Source organism: Quercus robur, chromosome 6 (assembly GCF_932294415.1).
Source record: "Quercus robur chromosome 6, dhQueRobu3.1, whole genome shotgun sequence".
Classification (NCBI taxonomy): domain Eukaryota; kingdom Viridiplantae; phylum Streptophyta; class Magnoliopsida; order Fagales; family Fagaceae; genus Quercus; species Quercus robur.
The window spans coordinates 26,596,749-26,613,839 of NC_065539.1; positions in this window are offsets into that span (position 1 = coordinate 26,596,749).

Consider the following 17,091-nt stretch of genomic DNA (forward strand, 5'->3'; position numbering starts at 1 on the left):
ATACTCCATAGTTTTCATTACTTATTACAAATGAGAACATACTACAATACTTTCTTGTGACATTATCCCTTGCAAGGGTGGTCAATTGGAGGAAAGAAAACTAAACAAGGAATAAATACATAATGTTTCCTAAGCATAATAACACTTTAACCATTTGCTGTTAATGGGGTCCTTTAAATCTTTTCCATTCATCTGGGCCAAACGGTAATACCCACTTGCATGTGCTTCCCATACTACAAAGGGTCCCTCCCATTTTGGTGAAAATTTAGATGGTCTTACCATACCTCGCTTGGCGTGCTCTACCATCTTCAACACAAGTTGTCCTTTTACGAACACCCTTTCTTTAGTTATCCTGCCATAAGCTTTGGTCATCTTTTGTCAGTATTTGTGGCTACGCTTTTGGGCCTCCTCCTTTTTCTCATCTAATCCTTCTAGGTCCTTGCATCTTTTTACTGTGAAGACTTCCTTCTCTTTTTCCTTCTTTCGTGCCAATATAACCTTTAAGGAAGGCATCATTACTTCTGCTGGGCTCATTACCTCTGTTCTGTAGGCTAAAGAGAATGGTGAAAATCTTGTGCCAGACTTTGGTGAACTTCAGTAGGCCCAAAGGGCATCTGGCATATGCATTACACATCCTCTAGTGTATTCCTGGCTCATCTTGCTGATAATCTTGATGAGGGTTTTGTTTGTCGCTTCTGCTTGCCCATTCCCTTGGGGGTAATAAGGCGATGACCGATGGTGTTTGATTTGATAAAATTCCAGCATCTTTCTTACCTCACTATTGACAAATGGAGTGCCATTATCACTTATGATCCTATAAGGTACGCCAAATCTGACAATTATGTTCTCCTTGATAAAATTTGCCACAACTCCTCCTATGGCCTTACGTAGTGGTATGGCTTCTGCCCATTTGGTAAAGTATTCTGTAGCTACAAGGATCCATATGTACCTATGAGAAGGTGGGTTAATTGGTCCCATTAATTCAAATCCTCAGGTATGGAAGGGCCATGGAGTAACTATGATTTGTAAACTTTGTGGGTGGGTGTGAATCAAAATGGCCTGCACTTGGTATCTATGGCATTTCTTCACAAATATTTTCATATCCTTCTTTATAGTGGGCCAATAATAACCCATCTACAACATACACCGATATAGCTTTTTCTTCCCTTAGTGCTCTCTGCATTCCCCTGCATGCACTTCCTTTATTATTTCCCCAGCTTCTTCAAGACCCAAACATTGTAATGGGTCCCCATCATATTCCTTCTTAAAAAGGATTTCGTCATGTAAAAAGTAGCGTGTTGCCAGCTTCTTGAACTTATATCTTTCACTATGCTTTTGTGGCAGGACATCTTATTCCAGGTATTGCACGAATGAGCTTCTCCAATTCTCACTAGTGAACACAGCATAACTTTCTTCTCTATCCATAGCCAAATGGCAGGCCTCACACAGGGTTTGGACTAGGTCCGCATCCTTACCCATGCTTGGCCAATAAAAACCCGTTCTCTGGAGCCTGCAGTAAAGGCTAATCTCGCCACAGAACCCGCAGGTTCTGCCATGCACCTCTTTCAGTTTTCTTCAGGCCTCTTTGTGCCCTACACATCTTGACAAAATCCCTCTTGGCATTCTACGATACAATTCCCCTTTCATTAGGACAGTCTTTTAACATTTTCAAGTCTACCAGGTCTCTTTCTTTTAACAAGGCTTCCTTATTGGGAACCCTCCAATCCTTTTCACACTCTTGCTTTTCCTGAAACCTTTCTTGCAGTATTTCAACAATAGATTCCCTTTGCTTGTTAACTTCAACTCTAGTACTACTTCCTTTGAAGGCTATCTACGAGCCTAATGCGGCCAGCGTGTCTGCATACCGATTCTTGCTTCTCTGAGTGTGCTCTATCTTGAACATAGAAAACCTTTCTTCCATTTTGGGCCAATGTCCAGTACGGAGCCAAACTTGGTTCCTTTAAAGAGAAACTCCCTTTGGCCTGGCAAACCACCAAGTTCAAGTTGCTTATCACCTTTCCCCATCTCGAGGGCTGTGGCTAGCCCATTAAGATAGGCCTCGTATTTTGTGATATTGTTTGAACATGGAAACTCCAACTTGAATGAGAGTGCTGTGATCTCTCCTTCTTCGTGATAAAGGACCACTCTTGCACCCCCCTGAGTTTGCTATGGAAGAGCCATTGAATTTCATGACCCATTGCTCTTCGATTACTTCTACCATTGTCACTTCCCCTGGAACTTCGTCATCCAGTGGGAATTCCTCTTCTCTTGAAAATTGTGCTAGCAAGTCTGCTATGGCCTAACTCTTTACGGCCTTGGGTGTTCCTGACTTTAAGTTATATTATGACAATTGTAACAACCACTGAGATATCCTTCCAAAGAGGATAGGTTGCCAGAGAAAGGCTTTGGTTGAGTGGGACTTTGTCATCAGGTGTATCTCGTAGGCCAAGAAATAATGACGCAACCTTTGCGATGCATAGATTGTTGCCAGGCATGCCATTAGTGCCCTGGTTAGCAGGTCTATGTATCCCTTAGAGTGCAACTTACATAATAAACTGGCTATTCAATACCACCTCCATCTTCTTGGGCTATCAAAGCACCTATTGCAGATGGGCTTGAGGCCAGATAAAGCAGCAGTGGCTATTTGCAGATTGGGGCTTGCACCGTAAGGAGGTTTGTCATGATCTGCTATAGCCTTCGAAAGGCTGCCAGTTGCACCTCTCCCCACTCAAAACCTTGCCCTTTCTTGAGCAATTTGGTAAAAGCTGAGGTGATTGATGCCAAACTAGGGATGAACTTCTAGATGTAGGAAACCTTCCTTAGGAAACTCTTTAACTCCTTCACTGTGGCTGGTGGCTTCATGGTTACTATGGCCGTAGCTTTGGCTAGGTCCACGTCTATTCCCCTGCTATGGACCAGGAATCACAAAAATTTCCCGGTTGACACTCCGAAAGCACATTTTAGTGGATTCATTCTCAACTTGAATAGTCTGCATCTTTCAAAAACCTTTCTTAACACCTTAGTGTGGTCTCCTCTCCTCCTCGACTTCACGACTATGTCATCCACATAGTCTTCTAACTTGCGGTGCATCATGTAGTGGAATATGGTGGTCATTGTGCACTAGTAAGTTGCACTTGCATTTTTCAACCCAAAGGGCATCACAGTGTAGTAGAAATTACCTATGGGTGTTCTGAAAGCAGTTTCTCCACTTCTTTTGGCACCATTCAAATGTGGTTATACCCACTAAACCCGTCCATGAAGGAAAACATGGCATTTTTGGCTACGGAATCTATTAATAGATCCATGTTGGGCAACGAGAATTCATCTTTGGGGCATACCTGATTAAGGTTCCTGAAGCCCACACAACATCTTATCTACTCATTTTTCTTCTTCACTCGTCAATGTTGGACAACCATCGCAGGTGCTGGATGGTGTGAAATACTCTGGTAGGCTGGGCCACTGGCTTAGCCTGGGGATCTACATTGAACGTGTGTACCACCAATCCTGGGTCTAACCTAGGCATCTCACTGTAGTCCAATGAAAAAACATCTCTGAACCCTTTCAGCAGCAGGATCAACTCTCTACCTTTTCACCTTTTGACAATTTTGAACTTATTGAAATAGGTCTTGGCTTCTGCAGGTCTATATCCAAATCAACTTCTTCCAACTTCTCTTCTGTCGTTACTGTAGAAATTGAAACTCCAATAAATAAATCAAAACCCTATTGTAACTAAAGAAATCAAAAAACTGCAATATGATTAAAGCACCTCACTTGTGCGAACTGGGGCTGGAACTCAATGCTTCGATGACTTGGGTTGAGATCTTGTCATGGCTATGGTGGGTGATGGTAGCTATGGCAGTGGCGGTGTGGCATGGGTGGGACGTGGGAGAGAGAAGGCAATTGAGTTTTGGGAGGTTTCGTATATAACAAGTAATTGGGTTTTTAAAGACATCGTGATGTAGTTGTAGAAATTAAATGATAATTGAATTATTTTTAAAATAAACTTAAAATTAAACGAATATTAATGACTTGTAAATTTGTGGAGGCTCTAAATATTAGTCAGAGGTTCCAATTTTATAGTCTCTTCTATCTATATTATTAATAAAAGGGTTCCCCTATTTTGTTTTCAATTTTTGGTGTACCAAAATATCTTTATACAAATTTTGAAATAACATATCATTTAATTTAATTTTTTTTTCCTACAAAAAGGTTAAAACAGTAACACTATCTCACGTACAAAAAAAAAAAAAAAAAAAAAAAAAAAAAAAAAAAAAAAAAACCATTACTTCACGTAAAAATTACTCATTCATGTCTCGAAATTTATATGGTTTTTTTTTTTTTTAATTCTTTAAAACATTCCAAATTTTTTTATCCATATTCTATACAGTTATCACAAATCCTCATCCATTCACACTAACGTATATAATCTTTCTTTTGTTCAAATCTCAAAAAAAAAAAAAAAAAAAAAATCACTTATCACAATTCTTATCCCAATCAATAAATTCAAATGTCCCATTAGGTTTCAACTTCTTACGGTTCTCTATCTCATTTTTAAATATAATTCCACATTACCTTACCTCCTTCTTTGAAAAAAAAAAAAAAAACACACACACACACACACACGGTTATTTATATATCACTTTTAAGCATTATAACACTAAGCCAAAAAAAAAAAAACAAATAAATAAATAAGAGCATTATTGCACGCGCAAAGCACGTGTGATGAGCCCAGTCTATACTATATATAAGAGGATTCTCGGCTTTTAACTAGACTTTTTTATGGTTCAAAAATATGCTTATTAATGAAAGGTAACTTTATTTAGAAATAGGATCATAAATGTTAAATAACAAATTAAATTTTGAATTCAAAAAGAGAATTTCTAAAATTTAGGATTTTTTTTTCCTTTCACCTTTAAAAAAGAAATTACAGTTAATCTCTAAAGTATATATTTCTAAATTATAATAAATACAAATTATTAACCTTTACCCAAAAAAATAGAAGAGCATTTGAGCACGGGCTTATATTGATAAGAGGATTCTCCACTTTAGACTGGACTTTTATATGGTTCAAAAATACCCCTAAACCTTACATTTAACTGGAAAAAAAACTTGAGAACAGCCTGGTAAAAATATTTCTCCAACTTTACTTAAAATGCCTACAAAATAGGGCACGTTCCTACTAATCCATATCTTTAAAACAAACTTATCCAAAAATTTTATAAATAAAAAATAATAATAATAATGACACTAGACCAAGAAAAAAAAAAAAACCTCATCGCAAGCGCAAAGCACGTGTGATGAGGCTAGTTATTAATAAGCCAAATCCGAAAGAAACTAACCATAGACTAATAAGAATGATGGTAATATTTTCTATGATATACATTGCAAATGGCCCTCATCAATATTCAATTTTATCCACACAAAATTAATGACAAAAAGACCATAATCTTAGCCTTAGTCAATTCACATCGAACAACTTATTTTCCGTAGTCATTATAGGCAAATGAGATCATGATGCTAAGTACTACAAACTGCTATGAGCTCTTCCTTCTCAAGCTTCCATTCCCCCACCCCCAAAAAAGGGGATTACAAACATTTTTTGTGAATTCAAAAATATGATACACTTACAACCGAGTGATCAGCCAGAATGATAAAACCGGTTTATTCTAGATGAAAGTAGCAAATATTTTCGAGTAACAGAGTATACTCCTATAATAGTCAACATAACAAAACTACTTGCTAGATTCTTTACTCAGTAGCGGTCGTGGAATGAACTCAACAGGTTCACGTCCTCACATTAGGATGCATAATAAAAAATAAAAAAATCCTACTCAGTGCACAAAACTCCCAATTTTGTGAGGTCTGGGAGAGGTCATGATAGACAGCCTTGTCCCTAACATTTTTTAGAAAAGCTAATTCCCAGACTTGAACCCATGACCTGTCACATCGTAATACATGATAAAATAAAATAAATAAATAAAAGAACCAAAAAAAAAAAAAAAAAGGGCTACTTTCTTACCCAATCAAGGGAGTTTTCTGAGATATATTTTTGAAGCTGTGATTCCCACTCCTTTGCCTTTCTTTTGTGGCTTAAATTTACTCTTGGAGACGAGCAACAAGATAGCTGTCTCAAGTGTGGTTTCCGCTCAATCTTGCTCATCTTTCTCTCACTCTGTGAGTGTTCTTTCAGCACGCTTTTCAGGTCAATCTCACCCAGTAAGCCTCCCGGTAGATTTTTTTTCTTCTTCTGCAATCCGAACTTGGCAAAAATACCTGCAACCTTCTTTCTCCACCGTGGCTTTTCGACTACAACATCACCACTTCTTAAGTCAAATAATGGCCTGCAAGTCCTTCGCTCATAATCATTTAAAGCATCATCAAAATATTGGTCAGTTGCAGCTTTTGGATTCTTCATGTTTGCTTTCTTATCCTGGGATGATGTATAGGAATCAGTTGGTGCTAAAGCATCAGCATCAGCATCAACATCCGATAGTGCATTTTGTTGGGAGGAGAAACCTGTTTGTCAATCAAAAACGAGCAAATATACTAATTTTAACGAGAGCATTGTTATTTCAGACTAAGTAATCTGTGCAATGTTAGCATGTATTGGTGCCTAATGTTTTATAGCGTTTATAGGATCGGAGTTGACAGAATCCAGTGGTTTATGTGCAGCCTTAGCTAGCTGCTGTTCTTGTACATAATGTATATATATATATATATATATATATATATATATGTGCGTGTGTGTGTGTAATTCTCACATGGATACAAAAATAAAAATAAAAAATATAATGAGGATACTGTATGTCATCACTGATCATTGGGCAGAAGAATTTGCTAAGACTTTAAAAAATTAATAAGACAAGTAGATGACTGAATAACTTCTTAGATACAGATTATTTGCAAAATGACTCTATATATTTCCAAAATCACATGAAGAATAATAGTTGAAACTAAATTGTCATAGCTTCTTTCATCAAAAATAAATAAATAATTTGTCCTAGCTCCTAGCCTGTTATTCCCAATTAAAACTTCAACAAGCAAGAGAAGACTTCACATAAGAGCTTCCTGTAAATTCTAATTTTATGATGAGATTTCTCTGTTTTTGCCAGGAGATATTATGAGTCCATTCAAACTGATGTAGTAAACGAACAATATGAACTGTCTATTACACACGTGCACACACACATACACATAGGGGGTGGACAAACTATGATTTGACGGTTTTCCAACATTAATTGATGAGGACTCACCTCTTTACGTATATTCATCATATTATTTATAAATCTATTTTCATGTGTCAGTACGATAGCTGCTTAACCTCTTAAATGGATTAAATTATAAATTTATAATAATAATAATAAAAGGTGTGGCCCCATTATATATGTGCATCCGCATGTGCACTCGCAAATGTGCGTATGCGTGTTTGTTAATTTTAACTAAATATTTGCGCACCTGCACACATACACATTTGGTTTTGAAATAAGATTTCTCCTTGTGGGGGTTCTAAAAGTACTGTTAGTGATAGGAAGATAATGCAAGGCACTTGGTCATTAGCAATTTGTTCCAATTATAAGTTTTGAAAGGATTTCTTCTTATTTCCCTATGGTTGGGCAAAGGGGCGAGTGAAATACGATAAGGCTTACTTTAAAGAAACATTCCAATGGAAAATTTAGGTTGATAAAGGTCCTACTTTATGCAGAAGAAAGATGTAAATCATTCACTGAACAGATCAAAAGTTGTCTTTCAAACTATCAATCAGGCAATTTGCTTAAATACCAATCTGTTAAAAAAAATTGTTCTCACCTTCATATCCAGAAGACTCATAACTATTGCCAATGACAGCTGTAGCGTTTTGAGAGGAAGATTCACCTTCAACTTGAAAATTCAAAATGTCTTTCAAAGTCAATTTTTGTGAAGTATTTTGTAATAATTCAGCAGCACCAGCATGGCTTAATTTAGCTGCCGTACTGCTTTCCTCAGCACACTCTTCCTGTATCTCACAGTTTTCATAGAACTCAAATTCTTCTATTCTTTCCTGAAAATAATTGTTCTGGGGATTCTCTTTACTAGAACCAGTTTCTCTTATATTCCCCAAATGTTTTGATCCAGTTGTCTGTAAGTTTCTTGCAGAATCACATTTTCCATCCTCAATTTCAGAAAGAGAACTTTTGTAATGGTATGGCTCAGTTTGCCCCAAGTTTCTTTTAGATTCAATCATTTCATCCTCCATAAGAACCTCAATTTCCGAAACAGAACTTGTGTAATGCTTTGGTTCAGTTTGTCCCAAGTTTCTTGCAGATTCACTTTCAGAGAGGGGAATTTTGTATGCCTCTATAGATCCTTTCTTGCTTTCACTTCCAGCTATATTACATTTTTCAATATTATTTTTCTCATAATCACTAGCATTGTCACCTCCAACCAATTTGGTTCTTTGATTAAATGTAGCATTTTCAAGCAATAAGTTTGGTGATATAGCTCCTTCCTTGCTTTCGTTTTTGGCTGAGTCATATTTTTCAATCTTATCCCTTTCATGATCACCAGGATTGTCACCTCCAATAAATTTGGTTGTCTGATTATTAACCTCAACATCCACCGGACCAAAACTAGACTCCCTGACCAATGTAGCATTTTCTAGCACTAAGTTTGGTGGTATAGCTTCTTCCTTGCTTTCATATTTAGCTAAATCATATTTTCCAGTTTTAATCTCTTCATGATCACGAGCATTGTCTTCTTCAGTCAATTCCATTATTTGATTAACCTCGGCATCGTCATGAACAAAAGTAGTAGTATTTGTGACCATCCCAGCATTTGCATTGTGAGAATCATAAGGTTTTTGCGTTTCAGGAGAGCAAAGTTCATAACTTGTTGAGAAAGAAACCTCGTTTTTCCCTTTTAAATTTTTTGGCTCATACCCTTCAATTTTTCCACAAACTTTCTTGTGTGCTCGCCTCTGTTTTGCACTTGGATGAGGATTCGGAAAAGGCCGACCACACTTGAAGCAAATGTGCTTTCCACAATACCCCCCCTCTGCATAAACAAGGCATTAAACTGTATCAAAGTAGTTTGCTGAAATTTTTTGGACAACTAGGAAACAAATTTTCAATTTTTCCATACATACATTGATACAAAAATATAAATGTAACTATATAATTCTGTTCAATATAAGCATTTAACACATAAAGATCAATGCAATAATAAAATCGAATTGGAAATGGATAAGGCAAAAGCACCATATTAGACTAGTTGAGTTTCATCTGCCGCCCATTCCAACATAATAATGAGAGAGAGAGAGAGAGAGAGAGAGAGAGAGAGAAAAAAAAAAAAAAAAAAAGGTGCAAGAAAACAAATTAACAGATAGATTCGATCCCATTAACTATAATTTAAATTTTTATTAAAAAATTTTAAAAATCATTCTGGTTCTCTTTTCCCACTTTTTTTTTTCTTCTAGTAAACCCAAGTTCAGGCAATGCTCATATAAACCACTTCTTCTTTGAGGATGAGGCTTCCATCCAATACACTAGAATATTGGACTAAACATGGGGTTGACATATGACCATTTTAGAACATACATGTCATGGCTGATTTGCCTCAGGCAAGGGCGGAGGGAGGGGGGTTATGACCACCCTTGACTTTTCAAAAATCCCTACTCCCTCTTATATTTTCGGTAAGAAAATATAGTTTTAGTTATATTTTAGATGAATAACTGGATTATTTTTCCCCTCTAGCTAGTCACTCTTATATTATAATTAACTCATTAAATCAAAGTTTGTTTAATGTATACTTTTTATAAAAATAGATAAACTATTAATGCAATTCTTTTTCCCTCTAATTGCTCTTATACCATATATTTAGGAAATATGTTCCTAAAAATAAATAATTAAATCTCTTTAAGAAAAACTCATTTTTTTCAATTTCTTTTATTATTCATTTAGAAAATTAGAGATATGAATGTATTATTATTATTATTATTTTTTTATTTTTTTACTTTTAGAAAATTTGAGAATTGTGGATTTCATAGTTAAGAGTTAAAAGTCCTTTAGTTTTATATTTTTATTAAAAATATTTTATTATATAAGAAAATATCATATGTTAAATCAAAATTACAATCATAGTGCCAACAAGGGCTTGGCTCAACTGGTAAGGTTCGTTTTCTCCGCCTAACCAGCCCAGGTTCGATTCCCGCTGCTAACGGGCTCTTGTTGGTGGGCTGCTGTGTGAGGGATTTAAGGGGAACACAGGTTCGAGCCTTGGCGGGTACCTCGGTGGTCCTTGTGGGTCCTGTCCCTCATATGGTCTATACTAACCCGGGTGGCATAATACAACCATAAAGGCCCCCATTTTTGCTTATCAAAAAAATTACAATCATAGTTTATTTATAAACAATATATATAGGTGTTCACCAAACCGCACAAAGCACAAAAATCGCACCAAAACCGCCTGCAAAATGACATAACCGCACTATACCGTAAGTAACAATGCACTGCACCGCATGATGCAGTGCAATTTGCGGTTTTATAATAAGAAAACTATACAAACTGCACTGCATTGCACCCTCTCTATATATTAATATATTTATTTATTTTTAAAATTAAATATATTATTAATAGTTGAATAACCCTACCTATCGATTCTCAAAAAAAAGAATAACCCTACCTATCAAAAAAAAAAAAAAAGTTGAATAACCCTAATTTTCAAAAAAAAAAAAAAAAGTTTAATAATCCTAGCAAATGTTGATTAGGAAAGTCAAACTAAAATAAAGAAAAATTAGCTCAATAATTTAAAATGACCAAAAACCACACCGCACCACAAACACCCCTTATCTATATAGCTTTGCTCCCTAAAAAAAAAAAAATTCAACTCTGCCACTGGCCTCGGGTGCATACCGAAGGAGAGCCAAACCCTTTCACCAATTCTAAGAACAACCATCCTATTCATACTTGAAACGAAAGCAAAACAAATCTGAAAGAAAAAGAAAATGTCTATAAAAGCAATAAACATACGCTAAACAAACCCCAAAAGAAGAAGAGGAAAAAAAAAAAGATTTACTTAAATAAAAATAAAAAAGTTCATCCACATACCTGCAGGAGTCACCTTCTTCTTCTGATCCGAATGGGTTTGAACAAAAGTCATGCTTCCTATGTCCAAAATACAAAATGTTGTTATTGTGATTTTTGGAAAAACTTTGTCTCGATCACACAATTACAAAGAAGAGAGGGTTGACATATATATGTGGGATTTGAATTCCTTAATTTCCAGCAAATCATATATTGACACGTGGAATTTTCCTTTGGAGGTTTCCCTCGGCTAGCTGTTGTATTTTCCATTGAAAATAATATAACAGTGGAGCTCCTCAAGTTTCCTATTTCAGAGATGTAGTACAATTTACAATTTATGAATAATGGCACAATACAAACGATTTTTTACATTATAGCCCCCACATACAATACAATGCAATACTGTTGCCTTCTCCATACAACACCCACTTTCTTTTTCCTTTTTTTTTTTTTTTTTTTTTTTTTTTTTTTGCTGTTTCAGACATAAAACACTATAATTCAATAAATAAATAAAAAGACATAAAACACTATAATTACCTGTAGTTTTACATAAGATAAGAACTTGGACTAAGCTACATGTCATACTGTACAAAGCTTGCAGCAAATGAACCAGTGCTGAACTTGCAAAAGCCTTCATCTTTGACACTTTGTACCAATATGTTATAGTTAACAATGCAATAAAAATTCTGTCTTCTCTACACCCAAAAAAGAAAAAGAAAGAGGTTAATGCACATGCTTGCCCTCAAGGTTATGTTGGTGTTGCTGCCAACTGTGGATGGAAATTCCACATGCTTCTTCATCAAAATTGATCTTTCAAATGGCCAATTCCTTAGTGACATCTTGATCACCATGTTCATGCACTTCTCTTTAATGAGCAACTCCATGTGCATAAAGGTTATTTCTTCATAGATTAGCCCTCCTTCAATGCCATCCCTAAGAAATTCGGTCCTTAAGAATGTTTGGGATCTTGAGCAACTTCTATCTTGTGTGTCATCGTCCGGCCTTGATCAGGGTGGAAAACCGCCGTCATGGGCCTTTTGTTCGACCACCCGCCATGGTGATGCTCTAGTGCGTGCGGGGCCCCGTTAAAGGGCCCTCCCTCTCTTGGAATGGTGCGAGTGTGCGCGTGTGTATTGTGTGGTGTGATTTGCACGGGGCTTCAAGTGCTCCCTCTCTCTCTCTCTCTCTCTCGGTGGAGGAAGGTAGTTCTACCTTTGGCATTATGGCAGGAAGCTGGGCCGAATATTAAGGGATTACCAAAGGTAAGTGGAGTCGCCACCAATCATTGTGTTTTTCTAAGGTGTGATTGGTCACCTATTTCTAGTTGATTTTATTACCGATCTTAGGCTAAGAAAAAAGGTATTTTTTCCTAATCTAATGTGGATGGTAAAAAATCTTCATTCTTGAGCTCGGAAGTTTGATTACGTGTGGGGAAGATGTTAGGCACCCCACAACGCCTATCCAAGGACAGTCCTTTGTTTTGATAAAATCTTAATTTTCGGAGATTGGCAGTATGATTTTAGCATTTGCTTTCGGGGCTTTGCACGCATGGGGGGCTTTGAGGTTTGGCTTTTGAATAGGTGTGGTCCCAATCTATGCTTTCCTAAGGTGTTCAAGCAAAGTGCCAGATTTCCATGGCAAAAATCTGGCGACATGTCACCTTACTTTCGTAGCGGAAATTAGGCATTGCTTACCTTAGGTGACACAGATTGTGACAATCACACCGAAAGGGGAAGCAGATATATATATCATGCACAATGCAACACACAGAGCATGAAAGTAAATGCCTACATCCCTAGAGCATGGCCCAAAATATATAAGTGTAGGAAAATAAACAGGAGTCGTCATACTCTAGAGATGAGGATGAATGGTATATGGCATGATATACCTAATACAAACCATCTAAGAGAGAAAGAGAAGAGGAAGGAAGGGGTTTAAAAGAGTACCTAACCAAGGGAAATGCTAAACTCCTAAATCCACTGAACATTGCCGCTGGGCTTAACCACATGCTTGCATCCATGCCCTTTTTGCTTGTGCCTGGGAGACTGTGCCCTAGCTCCAAGCGTCCTCGCTCCATGTGTGTACATGCAAAGGCAAAGACAAGAAACTAGCAGACAAGCAATGGAAGGAAAAGATGCAAAGAGCATATGAAAAGGCATAAAGCAAATAAGCATGGTAAGTAAAGAAGCCAGAAAGCAAGCAAACAAGCAAAAAGGCAAACAAGTGAAAAAGCAAACAAAAGGTGGTGTCCACAGGGGAAAAATGTAGGTTTGGATCGGATGTCCATAGGTTCATTATGTTGAAGCATGGACAACACACTAGCAAGCAAGACTCATGCATGGACATGTAAGAAAGCGTGTAAAGATGCTTAGAAAGCCAACGGGTGGCACAAGCAAGCATGGTAAGCATATCATTGCATGGAGTGGAAAAGGGGAAAGGTATGCACAAAGCAACCGGCATCGTGGTGATGCATCCCAAATGGTTACATCCAAACAAGGCCTCATATGCATTGGATGTAATCACACAACCACAAACCCGCTAAAGGTGTCAAGCGTGGCAAAGCCTAGAACTAGAGAGGCTAACACAGGCATAAAGCATAGAAGCAAGCAAGCATAGACATGCAAATAAGGATGATCCAAACTCTTTGATCTGGGCCTCAATGTATGGACGATGACTGTTGCGACTTAAATAATGCTCCCAAGTGCAGGATTGTCGCGAAGTAATAACTCGGTAAGTCTGAGGTTGAATCCACAGGGAAAAGGGAATTGATTAGCAAACCACAAGAGAATAAAACTAAAATAATAAAGTTTAATTGAAGAGATTTTTAATAGTTTAGTGAAAGTAATTTAAATTGAGTGAAAATAACAATATATTAAGGTGCTAAGGTTTAGGGATCCACACACAAAACATCTATTAGTAGTCTTAACAATATTCATTTTATAACTCAACTAAAATTCATACGAAGGATGATTTTAGTCGGATGATTTAACAATAAAAACTCGAGAATTAATTGTCTAAGGTAGTTTCATGCAATTGATTGATTTTTGGCAAAACAAAACTAGTGAATTAGTTCGCAAGGAATACTAAGCATTTAACGTGCCCGAAGTCTACGATAAATCAAAGAATTATACAGAACTAAACACTTTTCTAGATAAGTAAAACAATCAAAAACATAAAAACATAAGCATTAAAACCAATAAATAATTGTTAAGAACATACCAATAAATGGTTGGGTTTCTTGCTAAGTCATAACACAAATAAAACTCTAAAAACTGTAAAGAAACTTTGAGAAAACCTAAATTATGTTCTACAGCAGCTCTCTTCTCAATTTTGCCCTAAAGAGCCTTTAAATAGGTCAAGAAATCCTATTACAAGTTGAATTCCCGTTTGGAGAAAATCCCAGGTTTTTAGGCTTCACTTAACCGACGTTTTTTGGCCCATTTAACTTCCTAATTCGGACTTTTGGTGAACTACAAAGTTGTAGCCCTTTAAGTTAGCTTTCCAGCCCAACTTGAATCGTCCCGATTGGACATATGAGCCGAACGTTATGCTCCAAATACTAAGTGGTGTGCAAGCTGGAATCCTAATCCGAATTGGACTTGGATTAGGTGCAAATTTCCTTTGATTCCTTGCTCCAATTGGACTTGAATTTAATTGGGTTGGCATTATTTAACTTCATCTTGGCTCTTGTAAAATTAAAGTCCATTAGCTTTTTTCTTTGCACAAATCCACTTATTTAATTTCATTATCCTACAAAAGACAAATTCATGCATTAAAATTCAATTAAGCACACAATTGATTATTCAGCATTATTCCAAAACCAATTATAAAATGCATGAATTAACTCAAAATAAGTATGATAATGCTTTCTAATAATGATATAAATATGCAAAATTAAGTTATTATCAATGACAAAGACCATAGGGTCTAGATCATGTCCTAACCATTAAGCCAAAGCACAAGAAATAAAAACAAATCGACGAAAGGGCTACAGTAGCATATGGCATGACAAACATAGCCTAGATCTAGGCACACAAACATGGCATGGAGCACACAAGCACATAGACGATAGCATAAAGAATGTAGAGAACATAGATCCAAGCACACCAGCATGTGGAAACATAGATCTAAACATATAGACGTGGAAGTATGCATGTAAATATGTAGAAACTTAACATATAGGCATGGAAGAACATGGATCCAAGCGAATAAGCATGTGAAGACAAGGATCTAACCATATAGCATGGAAATAAACACATAAAACACATAGATCCAATCAAGGCATAGCCAACAATATCATACAAGCATGTGAGCATGTAACCCTAACATCGACCTAATAGGCACAAAACATAGGAAAACATGGCATAAAGCCTAAAGCATGTAGATCTAAACATATAAGCAAGTAAGGACATAGATATAAGCATGAAACATGGCAAAAAGCATAAAATCAAAGAGATTTAAGCTAGAAACGCAAATAAGGCAAGAAACACACTAAAGAAGGGAATAAATCATGTTATTAAGGCAAAAGAGAAAAATAAATGCTAGAAAAAGATTTAGAAGGTTAGGGGTGTGGATGGTAGCTAAAAAAATCTACATCCACACCCCTAAACCCCAAATCCAAAGTGTAGAACCAAGGAAAAAAAGATTGGGTATAAGAACAATACCATGTGTTTTTCGTGAAGAGAGAAGAATCAAGAAGTTTTGATGTGTTTTTGAGTGTTTTTTTGTGTGTTTTTTGAGAGAGGGGAAAACGTGTAGAAAAACCAAGCAGAGAGCAAAACTTAGAAAAATAATGATCCCCCTCTGGTCTGAGGGGTGCCTGGGCTTTTTATAGCCTTAGTGCGAGTTTCGAGGCAGTGGCCCTTCAAGGGCCACCAACCTCAAACCTCCTCTAATTGGGTTGATCTTGACACCCTTGGAAAGATCTTGACTTCCTATTTCTGAAAAGGTATGGAACTTGAAAATCCAACAGTCGGATCAAAAGTTATGGCTCTCAGAAATTAATGGTGCATCGATCGGTGCATCATCCTAGTTTTTGTGATATCTCGGCAGTTCTAACTCCGATTTCAACCCATGAACAGTTGTTGGAATGAGAATTTGATAATGTTCATAATGGCGTTGGTTTCAACCCGTTCTGACAGCCGAATCAAAATTAAGGTTTTTGGGCCCACCCAAGATCAACTTTGGGTCAAACTTGGTCAAAGTTGTTAAAAATCTCTAAGAAGCTCGGGTTTGATGTAAACCATAAAAAATGTTTTTTTGTGAGGGCTTTGACCTCATTTGACTTTTGGTCAAACCTAGGGTTGACCAGAGGCATTTTGGTCATTTTAGCTGAAAAAGGCACTTTGGGTGCTCTAGTGTCCGATCGGGCCGCGTCACGTCATTCTGGATGTTCTCATGGCCCCATGGAGAAAAAAAAAAAATATTTTTGGATTTTTCAGAGTCCAGCACGCAAATTGAGGGTGGACAAAATACGATATCAATAGTGTGCCATAACTACTAACCATGCATTAGATTCTTGAATTGTTGTTGATTCCTTAAGTACGAGGCTTGTTTGGTTGGAAGGATAGAAAAGATTTTAGTTTATTTACCATGTATATTTTGTATAGATGATGGAAAAGTAGAAGGATGGAAAAATAATGATAAATTTCATTTATTTGGTAGAGAAGAAAAATGAGATGATGGAAAAATAGTAATTTATATGAGTTGACTATTATGCCCTTTACATGGTATATAAGAAGTATTTTCTATATCTTATAACACTCTGTTTGTTTCAACAATGATATTTTCTAGAAAACGAGTCATTTTTCAAGAAGCAATTTCTATAAAACTATCTTATTTTCCAATGTTTGGTATCAACTTTAAATAAGTTGAAAAGCAACCTCCTAACTTCCCTTATTTAGTTTGCTGTGAGTAGACATGGCAAAACGGGCGGGTCAGATCGGGTTCAGGTTGGGTACATCGGGTTGCGAATAAAAAATGGGTCATTTTAAGTGGGTTAAAAATGGGTTCAGGTCAATCGGGTTGCGGGTCA